The following is an 11,892-nucleotide window of genomic DNA, read 5'->3' as shown; positions in this document are numbered from 1 at the left end:
TGAAGTCACCTCCAAATTGGGACAGTAAGTTACAGGTTTTTATTGAGTGAGCTGCCGTCAGTGGGCTCCTCCTACTCAACTTATCATAACTCCCAAATTTGGGCTCGGATCTTACTCAACAGAAATTACCTTTGTTGAGCATTTTGGGGAGACTTCTTCCATATCACTGTAAATACCCTTTTCTTAGCAATTTGGTTAAAAGGCCTTAGGCTTTGATGTCTCGGAATTCAGGATATTTGCTTTCTTTGTAAAAAACTTCTAAAGATACAATTTAAATTAAGGCTTTAAGTGAAGTCAAGACATCTTGCACGTAGCCTCAAAACAATGAGCTAGATAAGGAGATAAATCCTATCTTCTTCCTGAAACTGGCTAATGGACAACCTTTACAAACATTCAAACTATTTCATTCAATATGACAGGGCCCTGGGATGTGGATACACCCCTCTCGCAATGGAGGTTGGAGGCGGCAGACCCTCCGATCCTGTGTGGGCTCCCCTGCAGGGCCTGCTTCTCCAGCAACTCACGCTTCCTCTCTGAAGCAGCCAAGACTCATCCCCTGGAGGCCGATCCCACGACAGCCTCTCCCAGCAGCGCCTTCGGCTCTCCTCGTTGGCCTGGTGCCCTGCAGTGGGCAGCCCAGGGCTCTCTCGCAGAAGCTGAACCCTTACAGGCTCTGGTTCCAGGGTCCTCCTTTTCCTGGGCCCTGCTCTGGGCACCGGGGCTCTTTTAGTTAAAGGCAGAGCTCCGGTCACTCGGCCTAGGGCCAGGGCTAACTTTAGAGCCACAAGCTGCTCTCAGGCTGGTCCTTCGTGCGCCAACCCATGCACTGGGTGAGGCCCGAGCAGCCTCAAGCTGCTCCCAGGATCAGCTCTTCGTGTGCCGATCTGCACATTGTGTGGGCCTGAGCAGCCTCAAGCTGCTCCCAGGGACAGCTCTCTGTGTGCCAATCTGCACACCGACTGCTCAGCTGCTTGCCAGGTTTGCAGACTCAAGCCGCCTTGAGTGGCTCCTAGAGCCTGATCCCCGTGCGCCAATTCGCTCAATGCTGAAGCTCAAGCAGGGTCCCAAGGATGGCTGTCTCAAACTCCTCTTTTCTCACTGACCCTCATCGTCTCTCCCCAGCGTGGTGAGCATGCTCCCCTTTATATTCTTCAGGGGTCCACCCCCTCAAAGTTCTCCGGACCTGGCTGGAGCACTTCCAATTCAGGTCCAGCTGCTCCTTGCCCCCTCCCTTTGGAAAAGGGCGGGGCATTGCTTCCCTTGTGCTGCCTCCGGATTGGTGGGTGGGCTCCACCAAACAAACAGCAGACCCTCTATCCTGGGAGCAACCCAAGCTCTGAAAAGGTAAGCCTGCTAGCTACACACCACTGCCAAGATTCACGCTCTGAGCCTCTCAGTGCAGGAGTCATCACACACCAGCCCTCCAGGGAGAGAATCATGCTCCCATTTTCCATGTGCAGAACAGGACACAGCAATGCCTGAATGCCATGATATGCCCAGGATTTTCACAGAAGGAGTCCTGTGCTTTTTGTGCCAGAACTCAAAATCCTGGTCTCAGAGTGCAACTGGATCCCCAGACAAAGGCAGTTTTATGGGGCTTGAGAAAGGAAAGCTGAGGTTTGGGTATTGTCAGCTACTCCTGACTGTGTAGGCAGAGACTATAGCAAATGTCTCTCTTTTAAATTTAGTGCAATACTTGCCTCACCCCACTGGCAACCCAGGGCTATTGTTTCGGCTTTAGACTAAAGGATATCCATATACTCAGTACTAACAAGTTGTCTATTTATGGAACATGAGACAGAGATGGCGGGAACACAGCAACCAGGAGCCACTTGAAATCCATAATTTAACATCTTATGTTTCAGAGCATTCATTCTTCTGCTCTGGGCATGGAAATGTGAGGCTGACAGAAAGTGGAGGAGGTTTCCATTGCCTTGGCTTTATGGGTTTCCTTTTGGCACACAGGACTTCTGATTTCTGGGGGCTCCTTCAGCATGAGATACACAGGGATCTCTGTGCTGTGGTTTCCCCTGACGGGCTCCCTAACTATGCACAAAAAACAATCTGTTCACCCCCTCTGCAATCTTGTGACTTTGGAATTGCAGGAAAGCATGATGGAGGGTGAATCCATCAGGCATGCAACAGCAGTATACATTTATATGTGCAAAGGCTGGAACTATATGTGCAAACACCAGTGTGTGCCCAGAACAACCTGCTTTGTGTGTGCAAGTTGGCTGCACTAGGAAACCTCTGCAGGTAGAGATAAAGAGGGTACCAACAAGATGGCTTTGACAATGCAAGCTCTCCTCAGAGGTCCTCAGGGCTTCATGTCACTGTGTGTTCCTGAGTGGGCAGATGATGCCAGCTGTGATAGCCAGGGGAGGACTGACCCAATTTAGGCTCTGAGATGAAGACCTGACAGATACAGGGGCTATTTCAGGTTCAGGGTAAAGCTGGAGTACACGGCTCTGTGGTGAGTGGCACAGCAGAACTGGGTACACTGCTCTGAGGTCTGCTGTTTAGGAGTAAAAGTGGAGCTGCACCCCAGGTCTCTCTACTTCTTCCACAGATAAAACAGGAAGGGTCATGTTCATGCTTCACTGGTCCCTGAACCCTTCAGAAAGACAACTGATTGACTGTGGGAAAAGTTTTAAGTCAAATATTTTCTACCTGGTTGAACATGTCTCCTCACACATGCAGTCTGAGCTCAGAACTGTCTCCTCGTGATCCCACCCTTCCTCCTTCTGGGGGGTCTAGTCACATGCTGCCTTTCATTGACCAGGGACCACCGACACTCCTCTGGCAGGGGGCAAGCCTATAATCTACCTCCTCCCCCCGTCTCAACTGCCACCTCCTTGCATTCAATCACGATGTATAGTTAGCGTGATACATTGAGACAGTGCTGGGAGGCCACAGGGGATTCCAACCAGGAGGATGCAAATCAGGAGCAAGGAAAGGGAGCGTCTGATACTTGACAAACAGAAGCAGAAGCTTAAGGCAAAGCCCTTGCTCCAGAGCTGGGTTATCCTGGTACCTCTTAGAAATGGTTTAAGACTTTATATGGCTCAGAGTCTCTAACACAAGCAGGTTTGGGTCCCTGAATATCTAGGGCAGGGTGGAGAGAGGTGGTTAGATGCCCGGGTGGGGGTTCATATGATTGCAATTGGAGTCCTCTTCTGATCTGTTCCTGGGTTACATGGGGCACCTGTGTTCTAGGACAGAACACTCACAGTGAATGTGATAGCATGTCCCCTTCCCTCAGGGAGATTAATCCCAGTGAAAGAGTTGGGGATTTTTTTTCCCCTGGAAGAGAAGAGGATTTGAGGAAGATACAATAGAGGGATCTAAGATTATGAAGGGCACAATGGAAAGTGATCCATGGTTTTCTGACACCTCTGGCATACTGCCATTACATGATAGGAAGCCAAGGGGTTAGTTGATAAAACTAAAGGCAAGCAAATTTGGAGACAAGGTATTTGTCAGTCAAATCAGGTCAGGTCAAATCAAATACTGTGGCTTGGATGTTAATAAATGCCTAAATGCCAATGGGCACCAGTAACATCTGTGGCCATGTGGGCCACAGCTACACAGGTGGTAGAAAGGTCCTAGCTAGCTCTGTTGAGATGCATTTTGAGCAGCCCCCTGAATTCAAGGTCAGCAATTGTGCCCTGTTGTATGAATGGACTACAAATAAGGGTAGGAGAAGAGCCATGAATGTCTTCCCTTCTCTATACTCTCCACATGCAGCTTTATTCTGGACTAGTGTCCCTGTGGGCTGATGGTGAATCCAGCCTGTTATGAGTACAGCTGAGAAACGCTTTTCTCATTCTGCAGGAATTTGATGTATTCAACATTATTTCCTGTCCTGAATCAGGACATCGATCAGAAATCTAAAACAGTTCTTGTAAACCAGAAAAACCGAGGAGATGAGACTGAAAGCTGATTCTATGCAAACTGCATCATGGCTACTGGTTCTGGCACTGGGAGCATGACTAACACACAGGCCCTTGCCATGCTAACCAGAGCACCCTTGAGAGCAATCAAGCAATGCGCGGGGACTCTTTATAATGGGCTAGCCTTGGGCACTAGGAATTCCAACCTCCCTCCTTACATATACAAAATACCTGCTTAGTCAAGCATAACCCAGACATCTTATTGTCAACAGCGGTTGTGGAGGGGCAGTGTCTCCACTGCCTCTCACTGTAGACACCAAAACACAGTATCATACACATCCTCAGGAATGCATGGGTTTGGAAGGGACTGCAAGGGTCCCCTGCACATATGGAGGATTTGCTGTTCCCAGACCATCCCCAACTGATGCCTCTCTACTTCCTTCTCAAAAACCTCCAATGAAGAAGGTCCAACTTCTGATTTGCTGTAGTTTAACCACAGAAGGTTTCTTTAAGGCAGAGGGTTTCTTGGTGAATAGGACTATAGAGTGGAGCAGAGGAAAATAATGAAAAGGAATGAACTCTGGGCAAGTTGGTAGCAGCAGCATCTTATAAACTATCCCCATTACCGCACGGGATGTCTAAGCACTGCTATTGCACTTTAGAACTCCTCCTTGTTGGGTAGTCACTGGATATGGGCATGTGCCCTTTTGTCCGATGGACATTCACTGGCCCGTTCAGGGGTGCACACAACCTTTGGTCGGTCTAAGTTGGTGTTCTTACGCTTTCTCTCTTCCCGCCTGCCACGACTTTGATCTGTCTTTTAATTATTGGAGATGTTAATGAAAGGGAGGTGGTAACTACCCGCCCCCACTGAGACCGACTGCCAGTTCCTGCCCCAGTTCCCGAGGCCACAAACAGGGAAAGTAGCTGAATAACTAGACTGGAGAGGTTCCTTCCTTTCCTTTCCTTTTATTTTTAGCATTAAGACACTTGGAAGATCTTGACTCCCCGGGAAGCAGGTCCTGTTGGTCCCTTGGGTTGTTACCAGGCTTTTACCCTCCGGGCCGATTGGGACCACGCTGTGCTTGATTGGTGGCACGCAGCTGCTTAACGAGCCAAAAAAAAACTTTAACGAAATTGTAAAAGTCAACTGTGAGAGGACACTGCTTTCACTCTCCTCTTTCTTCAGCCAACCCTGGCTTCCTTTTTCCCTCGGGTCTGGGCTCCAGGGCCCTTGGAGAGGCTGGATTTCATTGCCTTTCTCCCGGGTCTCTCACCCTTTGGTTAACAATCTTCTTTCCTGTGGCTGCTGCGCTGGGAATACTTGGCAGCCAGCGGCTCTTGATTTCTGTTCTAAACAAACAAAACAACTGGCATCCCTGGCTCTAGAGTATCCATCCTCCTTGGCTTCCTTTCCTTTCTTTTCTCTTCCCTTTTCTTCCCTGACTTTAATGGGGTTCTTCTGCACCCCAGAGCCCGATCAGGCGCTTACCCAGCTCCCAGGTGTCAGTCTACCATCAGGTGCTCCCAGCCTCCATCCTCCTGGGGGTTCCTCCTTCTTTGCCTCTGCTCCCTAGCTCTGCCTCCAGCCCCAGGATATTGCCCCGGCTGCGGATTTGCCCCAATCCACCTCACCTGCTGAGGTGATAAGACTGGGCTAGGGCAGCGCGGAGGTCCTGTTCGGGTTGGGTTGGTGCTCCTGGCCGGGGAGGCATTCCCAGTGAGTACCCCATAGCTCCTCACACTCCTGGCCTGGAGATGCTAGGGCTGTGCGAAATTTTGCCAGCCGTTTCGTTTCGACACTGTTTCAACTCATTTCGAGGTCGAAACAGCAAAATCAAAATGAAACAAAGGGCTTCGAAACAGCCTTCAAAAAAACCGGGGCTAATCAAAACGTTTCGAACATCAAAATGTTTCAACCATAGCGCTGCAGGTGGGAAGTCAGTCCAGCTGGGCTGACTTCCCATCCCCCATGATAGATCGGGCTGGGGGCAGGGAGTCAGTCCAGCCCGATCTAGTGTGGGGGATAGGAAGCCAGCTCAGCACAATGGAATCAAAAGGCCCATCGCCTATGTAAGTTGAATACCACTGGAAGGAGGTATGCTACCATCGAAAGAGAATGTTTGGTTATTAAACGGGCCATAGAGTACTTTAGGTACTATCTTATGGACTGAGAGTTCCACTTAATAAGAGATCATGCCCCTCTTCAATGGTTCTGTAAAGCGAAAATGGATAACACTTAAATTACTAGGTGGGCATTAGCATTGCAGCCATTCAAATTTTCCATCAGCCTGGTCCTGCTAATAAGGTTGCAGATTTCTTATCTAGGTGCACAGATCCAGATACCCAACAGGAGGAGGTACACCCAGAAGAAGGGAAGAATAAAGAAAGAAATAACATTTGTAAAGAATGGTAATTTTGCAACTTTACAGAGTGTGGTAGGTAGCCCTTCCTTAACCCTTCAATATTTTAAACCTTCCTATTTCTGATCATTCCCATCCCAGCCCACTTTGCCCACCACCACGGTGTTCAGCACTGCCCAATACAGAGGCATCAGCAGAATGTTAATTTTCTAATTTTCGGGAGTTTGGTACCTACCTACCTGCCCTTTAACCCTTCAATATTTCCAACCGTCCTATTTCTTATAATTCACATTCCCATTCCAGAACCACAGAGATTAGTCAAGATGAATGCTGCCTGCCAGACCATCCCCCCAAACTATGAAGCGTCCCTGGTGATATAGAGGTAATGAATGTCCCAATGACCTGGGGGGAGGAGGGGAGAGGGTCTGCAGGCAGGCAGTGGTGTTTTGACTTTTGTTAGTTAAAAACCCCATTCTTTTTTTTTTCCTTCCCTTCCCTGAAGAACACTATGGACATCGGAGATTGAACATTTTCAATATTGACAGTAAAGAAGCCTAAAGTATATAAAAATTCCAAAGTTTGAAATTGTGTCAGTTGTTTTTTCTTTCACAGATTGCATTTCGGGGGTGGGTGGGGTCAGTTGGGAAAAGTGCTGACCACACCTGTAGCAGAAAGCCCCCTTTTTCTCTTGCCTGCATTTGCTCTCCCCTCTTTGGATATGTTTCTCTTTTTCTACCTTTTCTTCCTTCCTCTCTCTTTCACTTTAAGATAAGGAATTGTGTTTTAAAATTTGTGTGTGCGCATTTTGTATCTCCCCTTGTATTTTGGTATTTTTATCTATTTGTGTGCCATGGCATTTGTAGCTTATATTTTATACTCCTCACCTTTCAACTTTCAACTGAATGTGTTTAATTTCATAAGTAAATTATACATTGTAACAATGTTAACAGGGGCAGGAATCAAATTGCCCTTCCCTGTATCAGTCAGTCAGTCAATCCAAACATCATCCCTTCCCCAATCAATCAATGAAGCAGGAGCAAGTACAAATCAGCATTTTCTCTTTATTTTTTCACAATAAATTGAAATGCTATCTATTTCGATTGGGAAATCACAATACAGCTGAAGCAGCACAGACATTATTGTTTTAATAAACAATGCCTTTGGTTGTCAAGTGGTGAATAATAATAATAATAATAATAATGATTGCAATGGGGCAACAGGTATCAAATGTATAAATGTAACCAGTGACTTATTTACAAAACCTACATGGAAAGAAAAGTAACATCCTCAATAGTTGGGGTGTGTGTGTGTGTGTGTGTGTGTGTGTGTGTGTGTGTGTGTGTGTGTGTGTAGGCCCTATCCCAGGGGGAACCAGGGACCAAGGGAGGGAATTTTGTACCAGCTATCATTTGATGAGACATGGCCAGTAACCAGGAAGGGGGAGGGCATTTTCCCTCAGCCAGAAGCTGGGTGAGGTATGTCTGTGTGTGAGGGGGGGCTGGAGGAGGTTCCTAGGGACCCAGCCTGAGGCCCCAGTGAGCCCAGAGTACGGGGCTCAGTGCATAAGACCTATTGTGAAGACTGTCTGTTGAATGACTGTCATTGGTAGTTAAGTGGTGAAGCAGCATGTGTGTGTGTTAAGAATCTGTAATCTCTTGAGAATGCTCCATGTTCAATACAAAAATCATGTTTTACCCCAATACCAAATTTGTATTTGATGTAACCAGTAATTTATCTACAAAGCCTACAAGAAAAGATAAGTAACGTGACCTCAGTAGTTGACCATGCGTGTATGTGTGCATGCGTGTGTGTGTGTGTGTGTGTGTGTGTGTGAATGGTGGGTGAGAACAGACCCCAGGCCCCTGTCTCAGCTAGGGATGGAGGGAGAGGATTTTCCCCCGCCAGAAGCAGTGTCATATTTTGGCCCTAGGGCAACAAACAGACAGACAGACAGGGAGGGAAGGAGGGAGTTCAGGCTGCAAGTAGATTCTTCTAGTATTCTATTGTTTTAATTTTTACTGAATAATTACTATATGTGTAGCATGTTTTATTTCATAGACAGATTGATGTGAGTAGTGTATAGGCTTACCGCCCTTCAATGCGAATGTGACAGGTGGGCAGGACTTCCGGGACTACCCTTAGCCCCACCCCCTGATCCTGGTCACGTGGTGGATGATGTCACCAGCCCTGCCCCCTGACCCCAGTCACATGGTGTGTGACATCAGTAACTCCACCCCCCACCCCAGCCACGTGGTGTGTGACATCAGCAACTCCACCCCCACCCCCCTGTCACGTGGTGTGTGACACCAATACCACATGGTCTATGACATCAGAAGGACAGCCCATGCAGACCCCAAAGCCCAACCCCTCATGCTGCAAGAACCGCCCTAGATCACATGGTACAGTTATGGCCTGTCAGGTCCCAGGCTGCTCTAGCCCCCGCCAGAGCACAGTCATGGCCTATGGGGTGGCAGGGTGGTGGTGTGACCCTTCTAACAACCCACCCCACCACCCCCAACCAATTGGCGGGGGTTTCAGAGTCCTCAGACCTCCCAAGAATGATGCTGAACCAATTGGAATGTGTACGGGGGTGGGATTTAGGCTGCAAGCCCCACCAGGTCTATCTGCTTTCCCAAACGACCCCTCTGTTTATCTGAGACTGTGCTAAGGCAAGCAAGGGCGGATATGGATTCTTTCACAACGTCTGTAGGCCCACTCACTACAACTCCAAGACGGCCTTATAGAAAGCGTTACCGTAGAAATAGTTTTGAGGAGGAGACCCGGCTCCTTGCCCAAAGACTCTTTGAGATGCCTGACCCTGTTTGGGAAGACCCAATGAACAGGCAAATGGAGGAGGCCCAGGCCCTCGAAGCAGACGTTGAGAATTTGGAAGATGGTAACTTTGTGCCAAAGCCTGCGTGCGAAGTAGAGGTCATCGCAGAGGAGAGACCGGTAAGAGACTTGGAGCATGGTTGTGGAGGCACTTGGGTTTTGAGGGTAGTGGTGTGGGTTCACTTCATGGCACGTGTGTGTTTGGAAGTAGCTAAAGACTGATTAAACAGCAGTTAACTAACTTAGTCCTTTATTTGAATTCCTCTGCAGCTAGATGAAGCCTTTTTAATGACACCAGAAAACCTACTCACCAGTACACAAGAAGGAAGTGTATGCTTCTGCAGAGAACAAAGACTGGGTAAGGCTGAAGAGTTCAGAAGACAGCTAGGCATTGAATCAACAGATCCAGTTTCAAGTCGTGAACGTAAAGTTTTCATGAAATCTCTTGTTCGCGTTTCCTTTTATGGTATAATGAGATACTGCTTGATGAAGAGACTTTTTGACCTATGCTGGGGGTGCACATTTGACCTAGGGGGTCAGGAAGCCCACGAATGTATTACTTGGTTAGATGAAGACATAAATCAAATAATTCAGGAACTTTGCCAGGAAATATGTCTTGATAGCATTTTCAATGCTGTTATAACCATTGGGTTTGCCAGGAACATTCTCAGAATTACTGAGAAACATTTAATTCAGGTTAGAGAGCTTCTAAACACTGTGTATTCTGCAGAAGATCTTAATGCTGCCCTTCATGATTTGATCACTGAGGAAGATAAAACACTCATACCCCATACTGAACGCTTAATTAGTACTAGAGATTATAAAACCCTGCTTAAGAGAAGGGATTAGCAAAAATAGTTTAAAATGGGTGGGGTTTATATCTTTTGCTGATCTTGGTGGGAGACTGGGGAATGTGAGGTTGTAAAGCACATCAACAGTTTTCTACACTTAATGTATTTTAGCATTTGCTTTAGTGTCTTGGTTCTCTAATCACATACATATAGGGTTTTTTGTACAGATAAAACTGAGACTTAATGGTCACTAGAAATGATAAAAACCCTTCTTAGGAGGAGGGGTAACAAAATAAGCTAGTAAAATATTATAAAAGTTTTTAATGGAAATAAAGACTGAATTTAAAAATATATATTCTCACAGCTTTTGTATGGTATGGGGGGGTGTTATAAAGATAAACTAGACCACACAAAAAAAGATGACCATTGTGTTCAGAGCTCTTCCTGTTTTAAAACTAAAGGAGTTATCTTTTACCAAAAGGCCTGCTGTAAAGATAAGACTGACAAGGCATAATGGTCACAGGAAATGATGAAAACCACTTCTTAGAAGAAGGTTTAACAAAATAAATCAGTAAATATTATACATTTTTTTGATGGAAATAAAGACTGAATTTAAAAATATATATTCTCACAGATTGTGTATGGTATGGGGGTGGCGGGCGTGTATCATAAAGATAGCCAGTTCAAAAAAAAAAAAAAGCTGACCAGTGTGTCCAGATCTCCACATGTTTTAAGACTAAAGGGGTGGAGTTGTCTTTTAGGGGTGACTATTTTAATACAGTTATACTTTACTTTATACATACACTATTTTCCTTAATCTATTATTACATTTTGAATACAGAGGACTTGCTTATTGTATCATTTCATTTATATTACAGAGAGCTTATCAGGTGGGGAAGCCCCATGCAATTTTACCACAGCAAGGTCAAAATTATTTTAAAATGGTGGGTTATTTGTGGCTGTGTTACTATAATCACACTAAGTTATAACAACTGTCTGTAACTGTTTGTTTTCAAACAGAACCTCTTTTTCTAAAATAGACAAGCAGAACAAGCACATACAGTCATGTTTTTGTCCAGTAGTAAAAGGTATTTTTTCTGAAATCAGCTTCTGAAACTTTATGTGTTTCTTGTGGGAGGAGAAGTTGTGTGTAGGGGTTAAGCAAATTTTAAATTTGTAGTGTGTGAGGAAAGTGAATTCTCAATGCTGAGATGTAAATTTTGTATTTCCTAAGTGATCACACGCACCACTCCTGAAGAAGAGGGGGGTTCCTGGGCAGAGACCTCTAAAAGCACAAGCAAAAACCCCCAGAAATGCTCAGCCTGCAGATCATAACACCCAAGGATCAGAAGACCACCAGGACAGAACAGAAGGGTCTGATTCCTCAGAGGAAAACAAGCCACATACCTCTGAGAAAACCATATGTAAAAAGACAAGGATTCACACCCCCAAAACAGGTGATCTGGACCCCGTGAATAAGAAACCCAGGACTGATTGCTCACACAATTTACAAAAAGAGGAGAGTGTTTCTCCTTTTTTGAAAGACCATGATTATTGTGAAAAAAAGAGGGGTGATCCTGGCAGACGTATACATCTCAAGAAGAGTGTGCAGAGCACTTTGGAAGATCATGATTACTACCAGAGCAAAAGGGTAAATTTTACTCAGAGAGGAGGTAGTCTGTGTAATTCGGACACCAGTCATGACCTGTATCATAAGAGGGGGAGTCATGGTAAACGTCGGGGTAAGAATGGGTGGCGAACCAGCAAGTGGTTCGCAGGGCGAAAAGTAAGGGCCTGGTTAAAGAGGAGCATGGGGAAGGCTAAACACCGGTTGAGAAAAAAAAAAAAGAGATCCCCTAGGGATCTCTCAAACACTTCTCCTTCCAGTCCTGACCCTTCACCAGGACCCCTGGAGCCAGAGACAGGGAGTGAAGAGTATGATTTAGGAAGCCTCTTAGAGGGTCCCTCAAATGTACCCCAGTCTCCCAGACCTGACCTTTCACCAAGACCCAC

The 11,892-nt window shown here is 46.2% G+C and overlaps 1 long non-coding RNA gene across 3 annotated transcripts; it reads left to right on the top strand.

Annotated features, from left to right (window-relative positions):
• The first annotated feature begins 1,206 nt into the window (after window positions 1–1,206).
• On the top strand, window positions 1,207–6,933 carry LOC102376668. Of its 3 annotated transcripts, none has more exons than XR_003092245.1 (4): window positions 1,207–1,344; window positions 6,209–6,331; window positions 6,560–6,638; window positions 6,759–6,933. It is a non-coding gene; the product is annotated as an uncharacterized LOC102376668 (long non-coding RNA). The 3 variants fall into 3 exon arrangements; XR_001359148.2 differs by having other exon boundaries at window positions 1,210–1,344; window positions 6,222–6,331; XR_001359147.2 differs by lacking the exon at window positions 1,207–1,344 and having other exon boundaries at window positions 5,828–6,331.
• Window positions 6,934–11,892: the final 4,959 nt, after the last annotated feature.

Source organism: Alligator sinensis, unplaced genomic scaffold, assembly GCF_000455745.1.
Source record: "Alligator sinensis unplaced genomic scaffold, ASM45574v1 scaffold203_2, whole genome shotgun sequence".
NCBI lineage: Eukaryota > Metazoa > Chordata > Crocodylia > Alligatoridae > Alligator > Alligator sinensis.
Note: the sequence above shows the minus strand (reverse complement) of the source record. Positions and strands in the feature narration are given on the sequence as shown.